This window comes from Equus asinus, chromosome 17, assembly GCF_041296235.1.
Source record: "Equus asinus isolate D_3611 breed Donkey chromosome 17, EquAss-T2T_v2, whole genome shotgun sequence".
NCBI classification, from domain to species: domain Eukaryota; kingdom Metazoa; phylum Chordata; class Mammalia; order Perissodactyla; family Equidae; genus Equus; species Equus asinus.
Window position 1 is genome coordinate 29156384 of NC_091806.1, and position 15380 is coordinate 29171763.

The 15380-nt window shown below is 38.5% G+C and overlaps 1 pseudogene; it reads left to right on the top strand.

Moving 5' to 3' along the window:
- Positions 1 to 263: 263 nt before the first annotated feature.
- The window catches only part of LOC139040467 (fatty acid desaturase 2-like protein FADS2B), a 29124-nt pseudogene continuing 14007 nt past the window's right edge, over positions 264 to 15380 (top strand).

Here is a 15380-nt window from a genome sequence, read left to right on the forward strand (position 1 = left end):
ACAGGTGAGCCTACCTCCCAGGAAAAAAGGTGGCTCATCATCCATCAGGGCAGAAAAGATTTGGGACAGACAGAGAAGTTAAGAACAGAGAAGGTGCTCACTTTCAGGCTTATGAGAAGACAATGAAGTGAAAGTCTTTTCTGTGTAGGCATCATACTGCAACAGAATAAAAAGAGAGGAAAAGCCTCATTTTAATGATACAATCAGAGGTTAGGATTAGAAATTTCAGGAGTCAATCCAGAAACCCCAGGGGTTCAATGATGATGAAATTTGAAGAAAATCATGAGGGCAATGGGGGCCTTGTAGGAAAGAGTCAACCCTACCTGGGTGAGAAGCATCAGGGGAGTTGGAAACCAGTAGAAAATGAGAAAGCTGAGGCTTCTATGAAGCAGGAGGCAAATGGGAAGTGTTGTGATACGTCCAGAAAAATCTTCAACACTTACATCTGGCAGGAGATCCAGAGACACAATCAGTGGCTGACCAGCAGCTGGTGATCAATCGCAAGGTCTACGATGTCACTGGCTGGGCCAAGAGGCATCCAGGTGGACGCTGGGTCCTCAACTACTATGCCGGGGAAGATGCCACAGTAAGGAAATCAAAGCTCTGCCCTCTCTCTCTTCCAGCTGCTGGATGGCTGGGACCTTGGTTCTCTTCCCAAACGTATTTCAAGAACATGTTCAAGCACCACAATTGCTCCTCTTTTTTTTCCAGGAATCTTATCAACCAAGAATTTGGAAACAAATTGAGCCCCAAGGTCTAGCTTTAATCTGTGCCAGTTTGTGGATGAACTCAGATGTTGAGGGTGAATACTATGTTTGTATATTCCTGTTTTTCTGTGTTCTTGGTATTTTGTTTTGTTTTGTTTTGAAGTGGAGTCTCAGTTTTATAAGAAGAAATTTACAAATAGGTGAGTATATTCTAGAAAAATATGTCTGCACACAAGAGAAATTTCTCAGGCTTGCATAATTGGAGGGTCTAAAACAAAGACAGCAGTTCATCTGTTAGGCATCAAAAGGTTAATAACAATGATGAAAACCTACAGTTACATAGGCTTGTAGAATTTGCAGAGCTCTCTTGCATCCTGTAGTTCATTCAGTGTAATGCAGGTAATACAACGCTCTTTCACAGATAAAGGAATTGAAATCAGAGACATTAAGTGACTGGCCCAAGGTCACCCAGCAGCAGATCGCAGATTCAAAACTTATCTTTCTGAAATTCTAGTTTTTCCACTTATCTACACTGCTTCTCCGCATCAGCCTCCCCCAGCAAAACAGCTAAGGAAAATCAAAAATACCATAACATTTATTGGATACCTAGAATACTCTAGACACATTGAAATGCCTCACCCCGCTTGCACCTCCCCATGAGGAAGGTGGATATTATCCCCTTATCACAGATGAGAAAATTAATGTTCAAACAGTCAAATAATGTATCACACAGCCAGCAGGTAATAGTGCCAAATTTTGAAATCACATAGGTTTTTGACCATACAGCTTTTTATGGCTAAGACCTTACCAAACTTTCCACTTAATATTTGATAGGGAGGTCTCTCAAACCCTTAAATGCATTTAGAAATAACTTTTAAAATATCCCATAAGGAAGTTTGTTTTATCCCAGTTAGGAAATTTATTCTGCACAAGGTACAGACAGAGAATCAGAGGAGGTAAATAACTAACCGAAACTCAGAAATTAATATGTTATTGCTCAGAGAGTTAAACTTTGGCTTTTCTTTTTTTACTTCATTGCCCTTGTTGTTTTCACATGTGGTATATAAATTCTCCAACTGGTTTTAAAGCATAGGATTGAAAACACCGATTCACTCCACACCACTCTGTAAATGGGACTGCACTAGTAACAGCACAAGAAGCAAATTTGCAAAATAAGCAAGATTCTGTTTTTTGATGCTATCAAATCTTTTTAACCCAATTTCTCATGCCCTGTCTCTGACTAGGTTCTGCTTCTACTGACTTCTTGTCTTGATTCTTGATTCTGCAGTCAGTTTTATTCATTTATGAACATACCTTGCTACATCCTCACTGTTTCTGTCAGATCTGATATTTTTTAAACAAAGGTCAAACTTTTCTTGTGAAAGTGAGCATGAGCTTGGAACAAGGTATGGGAGAATTGTGTGTGCCAGGAAGATACTTGCTGTGTCAGAATCCAGAGAGCTAAGGGTACACGAAGCAAAGTGGAAAGCATTTGTCCAAGAATAATAGGACAGAAGGGATGGCCTGGTGGTGGGGTGGTTAAGTCCACAGGCTCCACTTCAGCGACCAGAGTTCAGAGGTTTGGATCCTGGGCACAGATCTATATACCTCTCTTCAGGCCATGCTGTGGTGGCGTCCCACATACAAAATAGTGGAATATTGGCACAGATGTTAGCTCAGCGACAATCTTCCTAGAGCAAAAAGAGGAAGATTGCCAACAGATGTTATCTCAGGGCCAATCTTTCTCACCAAAACTGATGATGATGATAATAATAATAATAAAATAAAAAACAAAAGGAGAGAGAATAACAAATATAAAATGAAACCAATACTACAAATTCCTGTCTAGCCCATCCTCCCATTCCCCCAACTCAGAGATAATATGCATAGTGGTTTCCTTACAAAAGTCAGAGAATTAGCTCAGAGGATATGATGGTAAAGACATGAACCTTCAACCATTGTGAAAATAACTGATAGACTCACTCATCTTGAGGCAGCTCAGCTGATAAATATGTAATGTATTGATAACTTTTACCTCCTAGAACTTAGGAAAAGACCATGATTCTGCATCCAATTCTAGCCAAGAAGGAGGAATTGATTAATAAAATAAAAATCATCAGAACCTTAGAGAAAAATAGCCATGCCACCTTAGGATTCATAACTTTAGAATGAAAATTCTGAGAATGGTCAGCCATTTACCTTAGACTTAAGGAAAGTAAATCCAAAAATGTTCATAGAAAATATGTTCCAAAGGGACATGGTTCAAGAAGAATGGGAAAGTGCCAGGAGAATTCTGACAAGCACCATACTCCAAGGCTACTCAGAGTATGGGGAGCCTGAGCTTTGGAATCAGATGTGAACCTGGGAATGTTATTGAAATGCTCTGAACCTCAGCTTCAACATCTTCAAAATGGGAATGACCTTCCCCATCTAATTGGTTTATGGTAAATAAGACTAATGGCTATAAAGTGCTTAGCATAATGTCAAACACTTAATAAAACTTTATTAAATTATAGTTACTATTATTCATATCACCAGCACCTGTAGCCTCGGGATGTGATTTTTTACTTCCTGGTTACCACTAGCTTAGAAATCTGATTATGTTTGGTGTCATCTGACTGGGAACAGAGGGGTCCTTGAGGAGTGGAAGAGCATCATGCTCTCTAGTGAAGGGGGACAGAACCTAAAGTCAGAGGACCTGAGGTCTAATACTTACTCTAGAACTTAAGAGGTTTACAGGTTGCATCTCGAAAGGCAAATATGGACCAAGTATGGTCTCTGTGTGCCAGCTTTGGACCCATGGCTGCACCTGCCTGGAAGGGGCACCATTTTCCTATTTACACAGAAACTATTCTCCAATCCTACATCTTTATGAGGATGTAAAGTTGAATAATGATACCTAGCAGTCTGTCCTATAGGGTCATTAATTAATTAATTCATGTAGTCGGTTATTCTAAAACTCTTGTTAGGTTTCCAGGCTTTTTAATGATTATGAGTACAGGTTTGGGAAGGAAACAGGTCTGCTTTTCATCTAGGCTCCACTACTTACAAAGAATGCCCTGAGGAGTTTGCTGAAGCTCTTGGAACCTTGGCTCCCTTATGGGGAATGTGGCGATAATAACACCTTCATCTCAGTATTGTTGTAAAAGTCAGTGGAGATCAAATAAGGTGCTCCCTTTGGTGCTTGTCACAGATCATACACTCAATAAATGCAACTCTTCTGTTTTGTTGTTACTTCTCCTGAGATCGGTTGCAATTTTTCCAAAGAACTTACTGAGGAAAATAAGTTCCTAAAACAAAATTAGCAAATCAGCTCCTATTACTGCATATATGAGTTATCTGATTGTGTTGCAACTATATGATTTAAACCTAATGGCCCAGTGTTAATAACTAGAATCTAGGCCAGGTGTTCCCACTTGGAAGAGCTCACCCCGGAAAAGCCAGAAACAACCTATAAATCCAAGAAGTACTGATCATATAGATAACAATATCCATATGATAGGCTATTTTGCAATCAATAAAATGAGGATTACAAAGCATTTGATGACAAGGAATGCATATGAATAAATAGCCACAACATTCTTTTTTTTCCCCAGAAATAATTGAATTTAATCAATTTCTTTAAAGTATGATATAATGACATAGACAGAAGAAGTGCAATTTTGTTAGAGAAATTTGGGTGCATATTTTTTTTGCCTTTAAATCATTTTATTGTGGTCATATTGGCTTATAACATTGTATAGATTTCATGTGTACATTACTATATTTCAGTTTCGTGTAAACTGCATCATGTTCACCACTAATGGATAAGGAAAACAGATAGCTCGTTACCAGAAGGTAATGGGTGGGGTGAGGGAGAGACGGGTAAAGGTAAACTAGAGACAAGTTTTATATAAGGCAAGAGTGTGTTCTGTGCTTAATGAAAGAAGTAAATGCAGTCTTGTGAAGTGTGCCCATGAGCAGCATCTTTGGAACAAAGAAAGCAGGTTTCTTATCCTGTGTGTTGGACAGTCCACTCCTTATTCCTGGACACCATACTCAAGGAAGGACACTGAGAACCTCAAGTTCTTTTTCATGAGAGTCAAAAGTCAATATAATAGGGACGGGATGAGAAAAACTTAGAGGAAATATAGCAAAGTCCATTTCAACTATTTGGAGGAGTGTCGTGTGAAAGAGGGTAGAGTTATGTAGAGCTCCAAAACAGAGAATCAAATGGGTTGGAATGAGCAGAGCCAACAGAGGCAAGACTGGGCAGTGGGAAGAGAGGATATGTACAGAGGTGGAGTACAGATATGATTCATGATAGAGGTAAGTGCTCAGCCAAAATGGGCATCGCAGCTTAGCCACTTATTTTGTTTAGCACAATATTAGCAAGGAGTATGTGCTCAATGAATGCCAGTGACTGTCATGGCATCAGGATGAGAAGAGAAGGAGGAGGAGGAGATGAGTGGAGGGGAGAGGTAAGGAAAGAGAAAGGAGAAAGAGGAGAGGGAGAAAGTGTATTGTGTGCTGAGCTAAGCTGTCTGCATTTTGCCCTCACTGTATGTCTTCCTCTCATTTGGCTACACATGGCATTTAACTAGCACAGCATTCCTTCCCCGTTCACAATCATCACAACAAAATTCACCAAGGTTTCTAAGCTGAGGCTGAAAGGAAAGTAATAATTGCATATAATCTGGGCTGTCAAAATGTCTTAACCGGATTCTCATTTGAATGATGGTTCAAATTGAAAAATACATAGAGGATTAGAGAGAGAAGTGCCACAGTGCTAAGAGGTGAAAATAGGCCATGAGAAGATTCTGTCTTTCTGAAAGCCCAGCTTGGCAGTTAAGTGAAGAATGAAATAGAGAATAGTGAGTCAAAACGAAGGAAGGCGTCCCAGGAACTTGTTAAAGTCCTGACAAAAGGCGTTTACAACAGAAATGGAGAAGAGGGGATAAGTGCCAAGGATATCTAGGAGACATAACTTATAATATTCAATGAGTAACTGGATGAGTAAACAGGATGAAAGAGTTTAAACTGAGTTATGAATATCTGGCTCAAGTAATGTCACCATTGTAATTAACCATATTCATTACATAAGCTGTTTCTTATGAATAGGCTTGTATCTAATTCTTCTTATAGGATTTGAAGATGGAAGTTTTACTATATGCACTAATTAGAATGCATTCCACATTAGACATTGGCGTTTGGGCACAAAATCTCTGAATTTCTGTATTGAAAAGAAGGTATGTAGTGAGTTCTTGTCACTATAGGTATAAATATAAGAAAGATAGTTATTATACAGTGAGAATGTACTATATGCCAATCAGATTCTAATGAATTCACATAATCCTTATAATAACTTAATGAATTCTCTTGCTCTTATGATCACACCCATGTTGGAGAAGCAAAAATACAAGAAGGAACAGGTCAAGAACTTGTCAACCATAACATAGCTAGTAAGTGGCAAAGCCAGATTTTAGATGTAGGAAAGTTGCTCCATGGTCCACTTTCTTAGTATTATGCAACACCAGCACTCCAGAGTAATGTGTATGACTGCCATGTATTCAAGTTACGACCTTGGTTATATTTCATTTTTAATCACTCCTGTCCTTAGTGCCATAAAAGCAAGAAGTCTAGCATCTTTCTCTTGGAAAATCTTCCTTCCTCCAATGCTGTTTAAATCCCTAGGGCATGAGAGAATATCTCTTACTTCCAAATATAACCAGGATACAGGCACCACTGCTGCTTCTCAAAGCCTCTTGGAATTGCTATTTAACGTGGGACCTGAGATGGAAAACGCAGTTGTTCAGCTCTGTTCTGTGCCTGACTGTCACAAGACCCTGCAGAGACTGCTCTGGTACATTTTAGGAATAGTGATGAGACTACTTCAGTGAAAACTTAGCCAAAAGTGAGCCACTTCGAACAACCTAGAGCTTAAGGTCTGTGCTCTCATGCTCTCTTAGGCATTTGTTAAATTTAACCTTTCTCCAGAAAGAACTTAATTGAAGGGTCTCATTCCCCTGTGCCTTGGCCAAGAACCAAGAGAGAGACTTTGCTGGGAGATAGGGTTTGCATAGCCAGTCTTTGTTGCTGCATGCCTCAGAGAGTGTGAGCAACTTCCACATCAAGCCTGGTGTTGGAAGTTGAAGATTCATCATGGCCCATTAACTCAACGTTTCTTCTGTGCTCAGTAAAGTAAGCAGTGTTCTCTTTCAATACTTAGGGATAGCCTGGCTTCATTGGACTTACTGAGTGAAGCAGTGCATTTAGTAGGTGGATCTCCAGCAGGAGGTTCTCACAGAGGGTTCCCAAAGGTAATTTTGATCAACTTGAAGCATCAACCTGGAGTTCAAACAAGCCCTTTATAACAAAGTTCCTGCTAGTTCCAAAGTTGGGCAGATGATGAGGTAAGGAGTGGGACTAATCTATGGATCAGCATGTCTATTTTAAGCCTCTAACAACCCTCTCTGATTTACAGGACGCCTTCAGAGCCATGCACCCAAAGCTTGACATTGTGCAGTTATTCCTTAAGCCCCTGCTCATTGGAGAGCTTATCCCAGAAGAGGCCATCCAGGAGAGAAACAAAAATGTGAGTGAAGTCTAAGGACCCAAGAGTGTGTAGAGGGTTTGGGATAAGATATATTTCCGGGCCAAGTTATCATTTTCTGTGAGAAATCAGCCATCATGCCTTGGTGGACCTACAATAGCATGAAGGATTGGATTCTGCTTATATGAAAAAATATGCTATCTTCTTTAGACTTTCAGAATACTTAAACTTCTGTAAAACGAAGGAATGGAATTTTTGGTCCTGCACCAAACAGTAATTCCGTGTCTCTAAGCACCTACTGAATGTCAGAAAACTTAAAACTATATTTTTTTCCTGTGATGGCTTGTAATTATTTATTTAATGTCTAGATCTATGTTTCCTGTGAAACTAAGGTCCACAAGAGCAGAGAATATGTCTGTTTTGCTTATCTCTATGTCCTCAGGATCTACATGCACAGGATCAGACATGCATTAAGGATGCTATAAATAGCTGTTGAATGAAAGATGTGGATATCTTAACTACAGCCCTTTTTACGTTTGGAGAAACTATAGTTCAGGTAGAATAAACTACTTTCTGAAATTCCCACAACTGGTGTATCAAAGAACTGGGTCTACAAGTCACTTCTTTTTGGCCCAGTTTCTTAGTTATTCCCAAGGCAGGGCACCACTCTTTCTTTGTCTAACACTTTGGTTACCTGAAATACTTTCTTTCAAAGGACAGGGTCTCTTGAAGATTAAAAATTTACTGGGATGGTTTTACATTAACCTTAAGGGGATTTTAACTAATATTTAACATTTCATTTTTCGCAATGTATTTTTTTAAAACAGCTTACATTTGCATAATTCTTTTAAAATAATTTCCACAAAGTACTTTTACATATATCATTGTGAGACAGATAAAATAAGGATTATATTTCTTCTTTAAGAAATGAGGAAACAAACTCACAGAGGGACAGGAGGCATCTGAGATAACAGAACAGGTTAGGTGCTGATCTGAGACAAACACTCAGGCTTGCTCCTTAGGTCCTCATGCATGCTGTTCATCCTGCAAGGCTGCGTGTCAGGAAGCACAGCTCTGTATTTAAAAGAGTGGGATCTGAGGGTGGACAGCCTGAGCTCATGACCCAGCACAGTCACAAGTTGTGGTGGTTTAAACTACTTACCAAATCTCTCTGTGGTTCAGTTTCTCTGTCTATAAAATAGCAATCACAATACCACCAACCTCATAAATATCATTGGGAGATTATTGAAAGAGTTAAAAGTATTAAAAGTGCAGGGTCTGGAACATAGGAAACGCTAAACAAATTTTAGATGCTATCAATGGCATGAACTCAATGGTGGCAATAGTAGTTGACAAATCTCTAGACATATCCCCATAATTTAGGGCAGGAAGCCCTAGGTTTAAAAGGGAAGATGGCGCAAAGCTTAATTATTTTTCAGAAAGATTTTCTTTATGGAAAAGAAAATGCAACTAGTGGCTGAAAGTTATAAGTTAATTATTCATTATCTAAAAGATTTTTGCCACTGACTTGATGATTTCAGACCTGTCATTTTTGGGGCTTTGGTGACCCCCTACTCTGTAAAATAAATGAGTTGTAAAAGATGACCAGGCTGGGAGGCACTCTCGAGATGACCCGTTAAAATTATCGATTGCCATCAGAATTCCATGGTTAATGAGGGCTTGAGAGATGAGCCCATGCAGACATTTCTAAGGCAGTGGATCCTTTAGAAGGTGCATCAGTAAATTTTGAAATAAAATTTTTCTAGAACTATGTTCATAACTCTTTCTTTTTTGGTTCAAATTTCTCATCTGTCTTACATTTGAGCAATCCTGTTCTCTTTCTTAGACCATGATTACTTTCTCATTTATTTTGATTTTAAACCCATTATAGTCATTAAGCTAAGAGATATTTTTTTCCAACCTTTGCACTGACTCTCCAGTATAATGTGGCAAGCTTGTAAACCAGTGCTTGAATTATACATATACAAACATGAGGATATGCATACTATATGTACACAGGACAAGGACCCCTCCCATAAGCAGACATACACTAATGCCGCTGAAGACCCTGTGTCTTGTTTCTGGAGATCAGTTGAGCAGCTCATGGGAAAGTCACCCTTTGACCTAATCTAATTGAATTATCTTTATCTGTGTTGATCATTTTCTATGCAAGAGCCCTTTGTGCGTACAAACAGGTGATGACATTGAAAACACTGTGTAAACTGTACCACTAACTATAGTAACACAGATGCATATAGACAACAGAGTTCCCCAAAACATAACCAGAGATCAGTGGGAACCTGAAATAATACTGATGGTTTAGAAGACAACTATTACACATGTGTATCTCTTAACTGACCACCCCCACTCAGAAAAAGCAACTAATTCTAACTGAATTATCTAACAGTTTGAGGACAGTTTACAAATCACTGCTCATCTTTCTCTTCTCAAGAGAAAAATAAATATCATAACCTTTTATAAAGGTTTTGTTCACTTTTTTTGGTTTATAATTCTGTCTAATTAAATTTGTTCATATTAATAAATTTCTACTCATAAACTAAAGACATTAGTAAGTTAATAAAATAGATTCTCAATTATGTTCATTTGTTCTTCCTTTTCCCCTAAGGAACTAATTCATTCCTTGAATATTTATTTCACAGTCCTAGTTGGTGGAAGATTTCCAAGAATTGAGGAGGAAATTATAGTCTATGAATATTTTCAATGCCAACCTGTGGTTCTTTTTCCTTCACCTTGCCCAGATCTTGATTTTGGAAGCACTGGCTTGGTTAATACTGTGACATTTTGGAAAATGGCTGGCTTATTACGATATTCATTTCCTTTCTTCTCACAATTTCTCAGGTAAGCAGGCATCCTAAGACCGGGAAGTGGCTTCAAATGAAGGCTTAGAATTTTTCTTCTGTCTTTGGATTTGTGTCAGCTGCTGCCTGATACTTCTTGGCAACCTCTTCATCAGTGTCTCACACCAGCAAGTTACCAAACCTCGCTGGGTCCCAGTTCTCTTGTCTGTAAAATGGGGATAACAAATCTTGTATGGAAATATTATGAGGAGGGCTAAACAATTTAATGTGGAAAACATCTAGTATATGCTAAATATTTAATTCATGACAGTTGTTACTCTTTACCTAATTTTATCCATACAACTTCAGTATCTAAATTTCCATTCTTAGCCAGGTAACACTCATCTTTCTCTTTCATTCATTTACCAACCAAGATTTATCAATGCATCCAACCGTGAATTCTTCAATAGTAGAGATTATATCTTATTATATGAGGATTAAGAATGTGTGGATTTTACCATAAAGGAAAACCAGGAACTGGCACATAGAAGGGCATTTGATAAATCTTTGTTGAATCAAGAATGAATATCTGAGCACGGCCTTCTATGAGCACAACATTGTGTTGTGGACATAAAGACCTCTGGTCCCTGCCCTTAGAAAATGAGTCATCCACTGGAGGAGACTGTCATTCAAATATCTAAACATACTATGTGACAGAATGACATGGATGTCAAGGAGAGGAACAAGCATGTCCTGTTGGAGCAGAAAGAGACATTTAATTCTGATTGGAACAAATGGGGAAGGTTTTATGGAGAATTAACAGCAATGTTAATGCCAGAATTTTATATGTTACTTTTCTTTTAAAAAGCTAACTTGCTTTATTCCTTGAAAAACAACTTTTGGAAACAAGAAAGGAAGCAAACATTTGTTTTGAGCTTAGCATAACCCAATCACTTTGCATGTATTTAAGTTGCATAACAGCTCCATGAGTAAGGTGTTATTATCCCTGCTTATCAGATGAAGAACTGAAGTTCGAGCTACCAATATCTTACCAAGAGTCGTGCAGCTCATAAGTGGCAAAGAAGATTTAGAACCCAAATCTGCCTGACTCCAAAGGTCATGCTCTTTCCACTCCGCTCTGGAAGATTTTGATGGTGGCAAGGAGGGCATTCTAGGCTGAGAGAACCATCTGTGCAAAATCACGGAGGATGGAAATGGAAAGGAAGTGACATGTGTGAGAAATGCAAAGTAAACTTAGCTTGAGGTCAAATGAGATCTCCCACTCAATTTCTCCAGCTGGCCTCTGAATCTACTAGCGGGCTAATTTATTAATTACTTCCTGACTTCCCAATTTCTCTAAAAACTTCGTCTGTTCTAGGTTCAGGGTGAATTTTTACAGGACACCAATCCATATTTAAGAGGTGCAAGTAGAACCACCTGATGCACGACTTTGTGATGTGTCATCTCAAGGTACCAGATGTTCGAGGAATATGCTGGGATTCTTGAATGTCGTTTCCTAAGGCACAGGTTTCCAAGTTTCTTTGACTATGTACTCATATAAATATAAACTGTTTTTTATACCACCACAAATAAATGTAAATCTACTAACAATGTAGATATATATACACTTATATATACCAATATGTAATATAACATTATAATATATATGCTAAAATTAGAATTTTATGAGGAAAAAGTTTATTTTTATTTGAGAAGTTCTAATATTTTTCCTTAACCCAGTAAACTATTTGGCCCAATCCCTGGTACCTCATTAAGAATCCACCTCAGAGAAAAAATATTGTGTCTTTACAAATGAAGATGTGCCTGTAAAATCATGAGAGGGACTATTCTTAGAAGGGATCAGGACATTTATTGCTGGGGAAGCTAGGGGATGCCAGCAAGCCTGATGAGTTCTGGAACGGTAAGTCTATGAAGAAATAAAGCAAAAATACAGGAAAACAGATAAACAGGAAGAGAAAGACAGAGAATAGGAAAGGAAGTTCGGATGGCTCTGTTCAACAGTTGAGGGCTACAAAACCTAGACTGCTGGAAAAACAGGTGGCGGTGATGGCAGTTGGTCTTATCCCCCATAAGATAAGCTCCAGGACAGTAGGAACACTGTCCTATGCAATGCAAACTGCATTGCAGCGCCTGGCAGAGTGCGTAGCTCATAGTAGGCCTTCAATAAATATGTGTTGAATGAATGAATGAATGAATGAAAAAAAACATGGTAATAGTACACTACTGCTCAAAGAAGCTTCCAGCCCTGGCTCCGATAACGCTCACCATGTGACCTTGTTTAAGTCACATACTATCTCTGGCCCTCAGTGTTCTCATCTCTAATATTGAAAGTTAAATTGGGGTTTTTTTTCTATGAAACTCTAGGATTTGGTGACTATATACTCTTGCACAAACTGGGGGCAGGGGAGAGGTGGGAAAGAATTCCTCTGAGCCTTCCATGAGACAAATCATTGCATTCAGACCAGACCATCTTAGGAAAACTCATAAGCACTGGCTCAGAACCTTTTTCTTTCCTTAACAGGCTGGTTTTATATTGAATTGGAAAAATCTTAGAATCACTTAGTCTTATCTACCCTGTCTCCAGCTGAGCAAACTGAGGCTTAAGTATATTAAATAACACAGGGTTGGATCTGGATTCATATTAGAAATATGTCTGTCCCCTAAATGTTTATAATAGATGATCTATTGCCTTTTTATGTGAGAAGTTTCATTTAACCAGATAATAGATGTACTCCTGGCTATCTGGTTCCCTAGCCTCTAGTGACTTGGAAGTGGTCAAGTAATAAGAGAGTGAAGGGAATGCTGGGGTCAGGTCCAGAGAGTAGTTAGTCAGCAGAAACTACTGACAACAAGTGATAAGGAAGGCAGCTGGGAACTCACATTAGATGAGCGCCTGCCATGTTCCAGGTTCAGAACTAGCCCCTTTAGACAATTGTCTTATATAATGCTCATGACATGGTGGATTATAGCACCTACATGTTAGAGAAGACTGATGTCCAAAGGGTTAATTACCTATTTGAGCCAATGTCCATAAGGTGATGAGTTGGAGAAATTATAGCACAGTATTAAATCCTCCAGGCTCCAGAGGAGTCATTCTGGCTTCTTAATTCTGGCTATGATTTACAGTCATCTGAAGAGATTTAGAAAACCGTGCTTCCCAGGTACCCGCTCTAGAGGTTCTGATTTAATTCTTCTCTTGTAAGGTCTGTCCCTCAGCACTGGTTTGAAATCTCCTCAGGTGATTCTAAACTTCAGCCAGGATTTAGAACTTCTGCTCTAACAACAGACCTGCCTTCTATGGGAACTCAGCCACTAGTTATCTGGGTCACTTTAAAGAAGTTACTTAATGTCTATGAACCTCACTTTCTTCAATTGTAAAATGGAGATAGATGATTGTTTCAACTCGATAGGGATGTTGTTAAGATTATATGTGATACTCATGTGTTGTGCTGAACACAAAGCATGACATATGGGAAATGCTCAATAAGCTTCAGCTGTTACTAATATTAGGCACAGTCTTTCCATAATCAAAATTATGACCCAGAATCACTAAGAAAATTGTTTAATCATCATGTTACTAAGAAGATAGGGAAGTGGACCATAAATCACAGCATCATAAAATTGCAAGAATCTTAGAATCACCTAGTCTTCTTATCTACTTTATTCCCAGTTGAGAAAACTGAGGCTTAACTAGATTTAACAACAAAGGGTTGGATCTGGATTCATATTAGAAATATATCTGTCACTTAAAATGGTTAAAATGGATAATATTTTGTCATTATGTGTGACAAGATTCTTTTAAACACAAAATTTCTGTAAGCACACTGTCCACCAGTGTTAGATAGTTGAAGTGTTTCTGGATTCACTCAGAAATAGTTTCTTATGTCATCATGAGATTCAGGTAATGGACCCTTCGACCCTCCCTCCCCTGTTATGAGAAAATCAGAGGAAAAGTGAGACTCATCTGCCCTAGTGGTAACTGGCAGTTGATTTGGTGCCACCGTATGGAATATTTCAGATCAGCCCCATCCTTGTTAATGCTTTTTAAAAGCTCACTGCTTTCCCATTGGTCCAAATTTGTACACAGTTCTCTATAAATTATTTTTCAGAAATATTTTTGCATTAGTTTAAATCAATATAACTTTGATGACTCCTGAACAGGGTAAGGGGAAATAGCTCAAACCAAATCAAGTGAACTCTGCCTTCTTGCAGACAAAACCAATCATTCACGAGCAATATGAATATAGGCTTCAGCTATGTGAGGAAAGAAGATTAGCTGTGGGAAGAAAAATGAGTGATAGGGAGATAACAAAGAAAATTAAGATATAAACATCAATATCCCTGCCTTATGCATACATCATAATTTTAAATTTCAAAACTTGATTTGGTATCAATTTATCCTCCCACTGAAAAACACACAGATATTGAGATAATTTGGAATTCCCCTTCACTAGCTGTGCAAAAAATATATATGTTCTGATCTTTGGAGCTTTTGCACAAATAAATAGCCCTTCTGAAAATAGAAAACAAAATATCACACATTACGGACTTCTGTGCAATGCTAAAATCCAAATGTACTCCCTGTAGCACATTTTCCTACTGCTCTCCAGTGTGTATATTTCAAAACCTATAAGAATCGAGTGTTATTATAGGGATAAAGAGGCAGAACATTTGAAATTAAGACCCTGTCTGAAAATCTGGCCCATACTCTTTCCATGACTCCATCCTGAAACACTTTTGTGGGGAGGAGTGTCAAGCATGTTATTTCCTGTAATCCTTCCTGTAACCTCATCCATTTTACAGATAAGGAAATTGCTCAGTGCCACATACCTAGTAACAAGGATTTAAATTCAGGATGGTTTCGGTCCAGAGTCTGTATTCTCTATACTGCACCAAGACAAGACCTATCTTGGAAATAAAGAATGAGGGTGGGTTCTGCATGGAACTTGGTTCAGGAGCAGTCCATTATGCATGAAGCTAGTAATTATACTTCCTTATGGATCACTCTCTCCCTGGTCTCCAATAATAGTGTCTTCCAGACAGAGGGTCCAACAGCTTTGGATCTCACCCATAATCACTCTGACCAGTATTCTAAGCTCCAAGACCTTGAGCTGTCAAGATCTACTCCTGATCTGTCATGAACAAAAACCTGTCACTCATCAATTTCCACATGTAGTCGTTATCTAACAGGGTGCAGTCAGGTACTGTTTTAGGCAAAATGATGGCTCTCAGAGGTTTTAATTGAAAACAAGAATCATTGCTTACGACATTGTCCTTGTTTAAGTGTCTACTGCACCCATTAGGTTGTATGTTTCATTAGTG